Raw genomic sequence first — 10,690 nt, 5'->3', positions numbered from 1 at the left:
AGGAGCAATATGTCTCACTTTCGACCCCGTAAGACACGTATCCTCTTGATTGTACTTTATCTCGTCTACCCACGCCGTCGATATTGAGACGAATACGCTGAACACGTGCATCCACCGGCGAATATTCAATACCACGTAACGGATCTTCCTTTAATTTACCGAGATACGATCACCGAATTTTTATTCTCAAATTATCTAACGATTCGTCTTCTTCCCTTTTCATTAATTTACTTTTTCTCATTCGACGAAACAAACGTTTACTGGAGTCTGAAGATTTCTCACTAAACTAAGTATTTATTCTATGATTGAATTTCAAGCACGTTTAACGTTATTCTTCTTCTCGAATGGTTAGACTAACCAAAAAACGATGAACAACGATGCAAATATTCGATGAAAACATTTGACGAAAACGATAGTTAAAAAACAAGACGCAAAAGGAGTTGGAGAATTTTTACATTTACCTTGATATTTGTACTTCGTTAATTTAAAAATAAAATGTGTCTTGCGTTATTCTTATCGGTAATTTTCCAACACACATAACTCATTTTCTTATCGAAACAAAATATTCGATTTTGCGCCGTAGAGCTGTATCGAAATTGTTAAGGTCGAACTTATCGTAAGAAATTTGCAAGTGTACTCGAAACGTTAATTCTCTCTGCTTCTTCTCTGGTTCTAATGTTCGGTAACGCGGCCAAAAATTTGTCAGAGAACGCGTTGATATATACAACGCTTGTACTAATTGCAAGTCGAAACGTAAGGTTGGCTCGACACTAGAATTACGATCCCGTAATATATTGTCCAAACAATCTGTCCAATAAAATGACTCTAATTAAAGCGATATAACGAAAACGAATAGCTGTATAAAGTTACGTATAAAATTACATTTTCATTTCAGAAGCTACATCGATCAAAATGATAAGCTGAAAAGTAGAAGAGAGTTTGTTTTAAAAACATAAAGATCTTTTCTAACGTCATCTTCTGGTCATCATTGAACTTACTTGAAATTGAGAATTTTCTTCGGTACATTTATTTTTATACTTAATTTCGCTATACAAGTACAACACCATTGATATTCTCGAAATAGAAAGTATCGATGAAAAGTATAGTTAATCGATATATGTTCCGAGAAGCTCGATCAATTTTATCGATCAACCGATTTTAACCAGTAGCTGCTTTCACGAGTATACTCGTCATCGTGTAAAGTGCATTTAAGGTGCAGATTTTTCAAAGTTTTCAAAGAGGTCGCAACAGCTAACTGGTTGATAATTTATTTCTAACGCATACTATTAACAATTTCGAAAGCAAAAAGGCATGTAAAATCCATCGTTTTGTCTTCTAACAATTGCAACTCTTCGCGATTACTTTTTAGTCGTTACAGGTGTTTGGCAAACCTGCAAGAATTTTGTTCAGCGACGAGCGATAAGAAAAAGAAAGGAAAGGACAGGAAATAGGAAAAAAACGATCGTAAGTGTAACAAGAGGTGACTGACAACGAAACGTCGAACGTCGGTAAAATTTTCGCGCGATCTGCAGAACGCGTTAACAGATTCTGGTAGAGGCAAGCGACGAGGGTAGGGACGATAAAAATTTTACTCGGAGCGTGTCGCTTCGATTATCGTCGGTCCAAAGAAATTTCCCGATATTGCGATAATAAAGACGATACGCGTGGCCGCGCTGGGGGTAGCGAGATTAAAGAAAATGCTAGAGGAAAATAGAGAAAAGAAGATACACGCTCACGGTGGCGTCAGCAGCCTGTAACGATGATAAAACTATGGAATCACAATAAAACTTCTTCGTATCTGCTCCTTGTAATTTACCAAACTCTGATAAATGCTTCGTCTGTAGTTACATTTTCCTTGATCTACACTTCAAAACACCATCAATTTTGTTTCTCCAGTGAACTGTAATTTCAATCCCATGATAACTACGTTTCTCTCTTTCTAACATTCAAAACATGATTTATCTTGTTTCTATGAGTAGATCGTTTCTTCGACGCTTTAATAATCACAATTTTTCTCCTCGTGAGCTTCAAAGCATCGTCGATTTTGTTTATTTAAACGGATCGTATTTTTCAATCCCTTGGTAATTACATTTTTTTCTCCCAAGAACACTGGAAGCGCAATTTATCTTGTTTCTTTAAGTGGATTGTCTCTTCGATCCCTTAATAATCACATTTTTCTCTATCTACGCCTCGAAACACGATCAATATTGTTTCTTTAAGTGAATTGTTTCTTCGACCCCTGATATCCATATTTTCCCCTTTCTGCGCTTCAAAATAAGATCCATCCTGTTTTATTAAGTGGATTATTCCTTCAACCCATTAAACAGTTAGCCGTTTTTGACGAGTATACTCGTCACGAGGTAATGACAATATTTTGTGTTACAAAAAGCCCTAACAGTAATAGAATACAAAACTAAAACAGTCGTTTTATTACAACTTATTTCTATACTGTAAGAGCCACGTATACTCTCTACTTGACGAGTATACTCGTCATCGCTTACTTTTCGAACACGTCGCAACAGCAGCTGGTTAATAATCGCAATTTTCTTTTTCTAACATGCAAAGCTTCGACTAACAAAATAATTAACCTTGTTTCTGTAAATGGATCATTCCTTCAGCCCTTTAACAATCACATTTTTCTCTCACTAATATTCCAAGCGTAATTAATTTCGTCTTCTTGAGCGAAATTGTTTCTTAAGCTCTTAATAATTACATGTCTCTCCGACGTTCGAAACATAATTAGCTTCGTGTGTTTGAGTAAAACTATTGTACAATCATTAACGTATATAATTTACACAAATATCTGCGAACCTAGAAGAAGCTTCGATGATTTGTGAAGCTTCGTAGCAGGAGGATTAACGAATGACTGTCCTATCCCAAAATACCACGTATGTATCGTTGCTTGCTTCAACCATTAGAACAAACAGATCGCTGATAAAAATACCTTACGATCTTGTACGCGTGTCTACATAGCACATAGAACGTACTCGATGTTCAAATTGATCGTGCAATATACGAAAGCAGCCTCGGATCGTCAAGTGTTTCATCGAATTTTTAAATCGATTAACCAGTCAGCTGTTGCGACCTCTTAAAAAGGTGTGTGTCTGAAACGTGTCGTCAAAAGTAAGCGATGACGAGTATACTCGTCGTAACAGAAAATATTGTTATTTCTTTGTGACGAGTATATTCGTCAAAAACAGCTAACCTGTTAGAAGGAAACAAAGGTAAAGTAAATAAATTTCGAACGGAAAATAGGGTCCACGTGCGACAACATATGAAATACAATCTGCAAAATACATGTTTAAGCTTAATGGAAATACGGATGATCGATAGAATCGTTTCACGAAAAACGAAAAAAAAGCGGAAAAGAAGAAAAAAGATGAAGAGCAACGTCAATTTCGCAAAGTGTGAAACATTCAAGGTGAGAGTTCGACAGGTGGGCTGGATAAGTGGTCGCTGCAAATCCAATTTATCGAACATCGAAGACACGTGTACGAAACGGTACGAAACGTGTGAAAAGAAGAACGTTGGACAAAATAAAGAGAGGAAGGATGATAAAAAGAAAGGTGGGAGGGAAATTGAGCGAAGTAGAACGAAAGACCTTGATTTGCTGGCTGTACTTGAAACTTGTTAATGGCTGGTAATTAACGTGGCGAATAATCGTCGACTGTTCGTGATGCGCCATTCGAACGACAAAGGGGTCTAATGAAACCAAGTTAAACTCTCTCTCGAGCGTCGATTATCTTTGATCGTTCTAACTTGACATCGAGCTTGAAGCAGCCATTAGAAAAATTGCCTCTATCTTCAATACGTTCGTTAAATATCATAAGTAGACTAGGCATTTTTATGTATTTACGCGAAATTTAAATTGATTTAATCTTCTGAAATTGAGATGGTAGACGATGAGATTGTAAGAAAAGGAAGGAAAAAATAAAGAATGAACTGATATTTTTTTACTTTTTTTTTTAGTAAGAGATAATGTAAATTCTATGCGAGACACGATGAAAAAAGTAAAAAAATTCGCGAGTAATTTATTTTAGCTTCTAACATTAGAACGACGAAGTTCAGTTTCTTTCCTCTTTTTTACAATTACTCAAAATTACGTACATATGAGTTTTTAGAAATATTACTGTACTTATTTATACAGTACCTATTTCACGTTATCGTTATACTACTTTAATTATAACCATCTAAGAGTATATTTAAATACACATTAAGGATTGATTATTCTAGTATAATAATACTAAGGTTATATGCGATAGGAAGATGGTAAAAGATTGACTGCAAGAGCGAATTAATGATTTAAAAAGATCAAAACGTAATATACGAACAGACTTAATTAATCCAATAAGTTTTCTATAGTCCATTCTCTGCCCAAATCAAACCTGAAGATACTAAACGTCGAAAATCCATAGAATTCGCGTGATAAAATTAATACAAATACGCTTGTTTCTATCGAACATCTTCGCCTATTGGCACTGGAAATTGTTTGCCACTTTAACTTGTCAATGATGATCGAAATAAACTTGTCAAACAATCAGACAAACGTGTTAAGTTATATTAATCGTGACAAATCCATGGCAATTTGTTACAGAAACAACAAAGCCTCGAATCAAAAAGTTAATCGAACTAGAATCCGATTCGATGCTCCTCGCAGGTATCTCGATCATCGTGAAGCATCGAATCGTGGCAAAAAAGGAGATTCGACGAATTAGAAGCAAAATCACTCGGACAGAAAGAAAAAAAAAGGGGGAAGAATGAAAACCATCGAGCGCGACAAATTGCAAAAACCAATCGATCGGTCAAATTCACGGTTGCCCGCTGCGTTGCTTTCACTTTTATCGCGCGAAATGTCGTTCTTCTCTCTTCGTAAAACTTCGTAAAATACCAACGACGACGACAACAACAACAAGTAAAAAGAAAAACCAGAGAGAATGTTCATTCACGTACCTGTTTGCAGAGCGGCAGTCACGTGGCCAGTCACGTAGATTATTCGATCACGGAAGACGTCGATCGTTCGAAGATCGGGACTTCTACCAGACGAGCTCGTTTTCAGGCGTTTCCTTTTATTCCGATTTTCACGAACGTTCACCGCATTTCCTTCCTGAAAAAGAAGACGAGAATGATCTTGAATATATGGAAAATCATTTTATTTGTGAGAATACTGTTTCTCGCGAAGTTTTTACGATTACTGAAATGTTAGAAAATGTTAGAATGCTTAACCAGTTGGTTGTTGCGACCTTTTTGACGAGTGCGTACCTGAAATGTTTCATAAAAGGTAAGCGACGACGAGTATACTCGTCAAACACAGAGTATTCGTGGCTGTTAAAACATAGAACTAAATTGGAACGAAATGACTATTTTATCTTTTTTCACGCATGACGAGTATACTCGTCGAAAACAGCTAACTGGTTGATATATTGTGTGCCATAGGATAGTAGGGATAATTAAATATATAATGTTAGTTTACATAACATGTGTTGACAACCATTTACACAACATGTCAACACACGTTACGTAAGACATTAATTGCATAGTAACAGTATTAGTATTTTCATTACTATACACGACGTGTATACACGACTATACACGACGTTAATATACGCAACAATTAAACAAACAATACGTACGATATATATGATAATATAACAATAACTATAAATATAATGATATACCAGCTATTCAACGTTATAGAATAATTACTATATCATAGAATAATAGAGCAAAATAAATAAACGGTAGATTTCCTCGGTGGCATTTACATTATTTTATATAACTTCGTTGGCAGAATAGAATTTCCTAAATTAACATCTGCATCATAGCCATTTTATAGAAAGAAGTTTCATAAAATTTTAATTGACCAGCAAATGTTAGCAAGTGGTATTTTCAAACGCAGGTTCTTCCAGTCAGATCGAAAGCTGTTCGAAGGTTCGAAGCATGGCGAGGAAAACGTTTTTCCGATAACTCGTGCAAGATAATGGTTCAATGGCTAGCATTTAAACAACGCTCGACTAAATAACCCGAGCTAATGCGACCTTTAGAACTTTTCACTTTTCCACCAGATAGAATAGTCGCGTGCTAGAGCAGAGATGCGACTTTCACGAACTCTTACAATGGTGCGCGCCACCATCTGACGTTAATCGCGTCATTATGCAACTGACTATACGTGGCTACGAGCGAATGACGAAGCTGTTTCACGTTGCATTTCACTATATGGAAACCGGACACCCATCCAATCGCGCGATCTTTAGAAAAATTGATATTAAGTTTCTATATTAAGCTCTTACACCGGTGGAATGTGGCATTGGATTGCTGGGAATGTAATCAAGATTTTTGAAAGAGATAAATCATCTCAAACTACTCGCGTGATTATTTATGACAAATTCGAATTCCATACATCCTTTTTTAATCTTTAAATCAGATATCAACGCGTACGATCGTTAGATATAAATATGATTGTAGAAATGAACAAAGTATAAGCATATTTAATGAATTTCATGAGAATACAAATATTATCGAATACAAATTATTATTCAATAAACATTGTTATCTCGTTATAAAAATTACGCTCGTCTGTTCCTTGCTAAATGTCTCGATCGGAGATTTACATAAATAATTCAGCAGAATGCCAATGAGAATATTGACTTTTATAGGACTTTGTAATTGAAAAGAATTTATGAATTGTAAATTATTAGATTTCAGGGAAACCACTTTCTCTCTTTTAATAAGTTTCATTTATACCACTAAATAAATCACTTTTGCAATTAAACAACAATTTAGAAATTCAGCCAGCGGTTTCTTATGATCAACAAAATCCACGAAACGATATTACTCTCGTACCAAGCCAATACTTGGATCCAACTACCCCAAACTTCACTCAACCATCGAATTTAAAAAAATACCATTTTTTAAAAAAGTAAAGTTGGAAAATTTTCCAATTCGACTAGCCCCCACAACTTCACGTCCGATATCCCACTTAAAAGAAGTATCATCGTTTCAAGCAAGTGTCTTACGATAAAATTTTCAGATTAGCTGAAACTTTGCATCCAACGTTCCAATTAAAAGAAATACCATCGTCTAAATAAAATATCGTGTAATAAAAAAAAAAAATATCGAGGGACGCAGGGGGTGGGAAGTTGCGAAAGTATAGGGTGTAAAGAAGCATTCGGAGCACGGAGTTAAAAAAGTAGCGTAAATCAGCTCGTTTACAACGCGACCGGTCAAAAAGTTCTCGCCAGAGAGAGATTCGACGATTTACGAGGTTCGATTTACCGACGAGATACTTTTCCGAAACTCGAGACCTGTTCGTCTTGTTCCTCGTGGTCCAGGAGAAGGTTTCGCAGGACCTTCGTTAACGTACGCATCGTAACGCATCGTTTCCGAAGATTCTAGTGGAACGCAAGTACGTTAGTTGTCTGTTGTCTCTATTTCTGAAACGTCCGAGCGCATCTCGGCAACGTCTTGTCTTATCATCACGCAAATGCTGTGAAAATTACCGTCATTACGCAACCAAGCGCTCCGTTACTTTACGACAATGTTAGCACGAGAACTATCGAATCAACGAATAAGACTACTCTATAATTTCTTGCGGGAATTATGCAGCAAGGTATTTTCCTTGCCAAAAGGTTGAATTCGTCAAATACATTCGAATTACATAAGAGCGTGCGACCGCCACGTGAAAATATATTTAAACGTTAGGCTGTAACATATGAAACGTATGAAAGTCTTGAGGATTCATAAATTTGCCGAATCTCGGCTTTAAAATGCTTGTGAAATATATTTCAAACATTGTAAAGTATTGTCTATGATATACGAAGATCAAAGGAGAAATACGTGACGAGTATATTTCTGATTTTAATGGTAACTTATGATTACAGAGGAGAATTTTAATGACATAACCGAGAGCGAAGAGAAACTGTTAGGTTGAAAGGTCGTTAAGACAATATTTATACAATTTCATAGGAATATGGAACAATGCACGTTTAACTGGAACATTAAATTACAAAGATGATATTGGTGCAACGTGACAAATTTTCATGCCGCTTCCCGGTGAAAATGGGAAGTTTCGCTGATCATAGTTTCCATATTTGTCTAAGTGTTACTTTTGCGTTCGTACACATAAAGATATTTATAGAGAAAAAGATTTAGGGATTTGATACGGCAAGAACGTGCAACGTTATTTTACGTATGTTACGCGAAACATTTTGAAATTTCATTAGCATTGTAATGAGACACGGACTATCGTGATTACATCGGTAAAGTTTGGAACAGAACGCACGCAACAATTATTAGCTTGTTTCGAAAGTTCGTAGCATTTTCAGGAACATAATTATTATTATTTTATTACAAACTTCTTCTGAAACAACCAAGTACCTCCGGCTGAATGTTAACGAGGAAAACTCTAAATTAGTTCTAGATTAAACAAGGCGCCGTTAAAAGCCTCGTATATCAACGAAGATCACACAAAAAAAAAAAAAAAAAAATGTTAGAATTCTACCTGTCTCGTTTATCATATACAGCATACGTACATATATCTATCACATCATACGCCAGTCTTCACAAGACCTTTTTAAATGGAAAAAACCAAATTACAACCCTGCAAAATCCACTTGAAATTATTCATCGCTGAGAAAGACAGAAAGCAAAGGAAAAAGAGTAGCAACATCGACTGTTTAATAAAATGGCTATCTATCGTCTGTAAATTTTTCTCACGTTTCACAGCAAACTCTTCGACAAGCTAATATTTTTCCCAATCGTAGTATACAGATACATCTACGTTTTACATAAAGACATTGTACATGACACTTGAGCTTTTCTTTAAATTCCATTACGAATTTTCCACATTAGTATCTAACGAAAATTCACTATACATACAGTCTTTTGCTTGCTGAAACAACTCTATAGCTCCGATTACTTTGTTACAACTACAATGTGCATCTGTTACTCAATAAATCTATATAAAAATACATAATCCTAGGATTATGATTTCTTAAATCTTGCTATAAATTATTCAAATTAGTATCTAACGAACATATAATGTAAGAAGAATATGTAGTATTTTTCTTTCTCAAACCTGCGAGTCCAATTAATGTGTTAGAACTAAATGCACGCTATAATTGCCGGCAGCTCTTGCACCGAGAAACCGCGAGCAACTTCTGGCCGATCTAATGTCCCTTTCATGGAAACACCTGTCTATTGCGCTGTTCCAGACATCCGATTGCAACGAACGGAAATATTCGTAAATGATGTACAAGATAAACGAGATAAAAGGCGCCCGGTATCAAGGTTGTTTCAAATTACGTTTGAAATGTGTTTTCCTTACAAATCGCCGCTTCTTGAACGCTCGTTACGAACATCGTTAGTGGACATTTCGCAGATTTATGTAATCCATCGTGTTATCGGACTAATAAGAGCCCGTGAAACTGTTACGTCACGAATAACTTCCAAAGCTAGCGCGCATAAACCGATCGTGAATTAACACGAAACGATAAACAGGTAGAAGCAAACATCGATCTCGATCGAGACTAGAGGAAAAGTCATGAAACTACTGGCACAAACGGACACGCGACCGCCTATTATTTTCACTCAGATTATCGCTCAGATAAGCGTTATCACGAATATTACTTCTCGAACAATCGTAACAATGAACCAACGCAAAAAATGAAAACACTTCAGGTCGGTATTTATATTGTTCCACTTAACGATCATCGTTCATCGTAACAGAGCGCAATAACGCCAAGTGTTTACTTTTTTTCTTGTTTGTTTTATTTGAACGTTCTGCGTTGACGTAAACTGCATAGACACTGAGAATGTTTACATGTTTGTGGACATTTTAATGCACGAATACGTATAAATTTTCAAAGATATGTAAAATATTCCTGGAGCTATGCATAAGTCGACTGTTATACTTTGAATATTTTATGTATCTTTACAAATTACAGTAGCGACCGAACGTTTCGAATCTTTCAGAGAATAAAATTGTATTTCGCGACAGCAACGAATGCAAATATAATCTACGATATATAACCTGGAGCACATGACATACGTGGTGGTGAAAGACGCGTAATGTATACGGATATCAACTTTGAGCTTTATATTCATTGTGTGCGCTTCTATATTACTTTATCAATCTTCATTACCATTAATTACTACTAAACGACGATTATTAAATAATAACAAAATACCAATCTCTCATCGGACTCCTTCTTAACTCGCGCTCGTAAAACCTCCAATTAGCAATAAATGCGCGCAATTTAATCGCGCCAATGCAGTAACACGAGAAACAAGACTGACGCTTGATCATATTAGCAAGACAGATAGGAAAATCGAAAGAAATGAATATACCGAAAAAGAAAGCGAATACGAACCGTGATTCGATGTAAATTCGGCTCGATTCGTAAACTTGGACGAAAGGTTGGATCCGGTTTTTCCAGGGATCACTGCAGCACGCGACTCGGTGGACGCGTCGATGCACCTGTTCACGATGTTTCGGAGCGGTAACGATTCGATGCCCGGAACTTTGATTCGCGCGAACTATAATCGGGTGAAGGCAACGCGGCGCGAGCAAGCACGTGGCAGCAGTGTTTTCGGGAGACCCGTAGCAAGATAATGTTCACGCGACGAGAGCTCGCTGCTCACTGACGCCGCGACGCCGAACAGGGCGCCCTTTCTCCCCCCTCCCCCCAACCCG

The 10,690-nt window shown here is 36.5% G+C and overlaps 1 protein-coding gene across 2 annotated transcripts in view; it reads right to left on the bottom strand.

Annotated features, from left to right (window-relative positions):
* Positions 1 to 4,950: 4,950 nt before the first annotated feature.
* LOC100740002 (coiled-coil domain-containing protein 137) overlaps positions 4,951 to 10,690 on the bottom strand; it is a 30,167-nt gene continuing 24,427 nt past the window's right edge. For both annotated transcript variants that reach the window (XM_033322345.1, XM_033322347.1), the window contains exon 5: positions 4,951 to 5,104. The gene's annotated coding sequence lies outside the window, so the exon portion shown is untranslated. The remainder of the gene's footprint in view (positions 5,105 to 10,690) is intronic.

This window comes from Bombus impatiens, unplaced genomic scaffold (assembly GCF_000188095.3).
Source record: "Bombus impatiens unplaced genomic scaffold, BIMP_2.2 scf_0036, whole genome shotgun sequence".
NCBI classification, from domain to species: Eukaryota; Metazoa; Arthropoda; class Insecta; order Hymenoptera; family Apidae; genus Bombus; species Bombus impatiens.
This window is presented reverse-complemented; position numbering and strand designations above follow the sequence as displayed.